We start from the raw sequence: 1,709 nt of genomic DNA, 5'->3' as shown, positions 1-1,709 counted from the left end.
TGTCAAACTGGAATAAAAATTACTTATTATAGGTGCTTTCTAATAAGAAAGTGACACATTCTAGATCACTTATTATAGGTGCTTTCTAATAAGAAAGTGACACATTCTAGATCACTTATTATAGGTGCTTTCTATTAAGAAAGTGACACATTCTAGATCACTTATTATAGGTGCTTTCTAATAAGAAAGTGACACATTCTAGAAACAATGAGATATATTCATATGAAAAAATACTGTTTATAACCTGTCAAATGAAATAGTACTCCACGAAGTTTAACCCAATCTAATAAATGCCAACACCGATGTACTGGTTAACATATCCCCCCTATGTCCTTTCCTGATTTAACTTCTTTGGACAGATAAGCTCGTGTTGTTCTCAGACACCAAGGCTTAGCGGGTTAGAGTGCTTGACTCGCAATCTGCGGGTCGCGGGTTCAAACCCATATCACCGAACATGCTTGCCCTTTCAGCTTTAGGGGTGTTATAATGTAATGGTCGATCCCACTATTCGTTGGTAAAGGAATAGCTCGAGAGTTGGCGGTGGGTGATATTGACTAGCTGCTTTCCCTCTAGTCTTTCACTGCTAAAATAGGAACGGTTAATGCAGATAGCCCTCGTGTAGCTTTCAGCAAAATTCAAAAACAAACAAAAATTCTCAAAAACCAAAACTATTCGGTGTATAAAATTATTTATAGAAATTACAAGTCACGTTGTTGTAGAGCAAAGTGTGAAACGCATACACGTTTATGGTTACGAATACACGTTGAAAGAACTAGTCAATTTATTATTTTTTTTAAAATTAAATATACTCCCACGTGGAACTTAAGCATGACTAAAATTCAGTGTTAAGATAAGATGAGTTTAGTAGCTTCGTTTCTCTGAATTATTTCAGTATCATCAGGCAAATAGGACATAAGATAATGCTACTAAATAATATATATATATATATACAATCAGCACTAATCCAAAATTCCTAAGTTGGCTGAACCTCGTGAGGTATTATTGGGTTTATGGCCAAAAATATTGTTAACAGCGAAGGTGCCTAACTGATGAAGCAATGCATTATAATCTTTATTAGTAGATTCCTAAGAAAAGTATATTTAATTAGCTATACTGTTGACCAGGTTGGTTGTCAGTTTCGCTCTAAGCACGTAGGTTATTGTTAATGGAACTAATTATCATTTATTATATAATAATTTCTATCGGAAGAGCTGCTAAAAATTCTATTATAATTACTATGAATTAATAATAAATAGTCTTAATTACGAGCAACGGGCTAACTACAAAAGCTTCTATGACCACTCAGCCCTCGGTCATCAGTTGGCTACCCTCACCGTTAGCTAAGAAATAATAAATAAACAAGTATTGGTATCAACCAATTGAAGTGAAACACGTTTCCTTGTCCATGATTCAAATGTTGCTGGTTTTATGTAGCAACCAATGGTTATTTTAACATTGTACTGGAGTTGTTACGCACCCAAATGAGTTACAAACTCAAGACTGTAAGAATAGACAACTTCTTATCTCACAAGAATGATGTATGTTGTTTTTTTAAAACCTTGTTTTACGAATCACAGAAGCATCGCTACCTTATTATGCTTCATGGTCAAGAAAAGATGCTAATCTCACTATAAAAAATAAAGAAAATTACCCATATGTAATAAATTATTTTCAACCAAATTCCCTCTTTAATTTTAATCATATTTCTG

The sequence above is a fragment of the Limulus polyphemus genome, unplaced genomic scaffold, assembly GCF_000517525.1.
Source record: "Limulus polyphemus unplaced genomic scaffold, Limulus_polyphemus-2.1.2 Scaffold962, whole genome shotgun sequence".
NCBI classification, from domain to species: Eukaryota; Metazoa; Arthropoda; class Merostomata; order Xiphosura; family Limulidae; genus Limulus; species Limulus polyphemus.
This window is presented reverse-complemented; position numbering follows the sequence as displayed.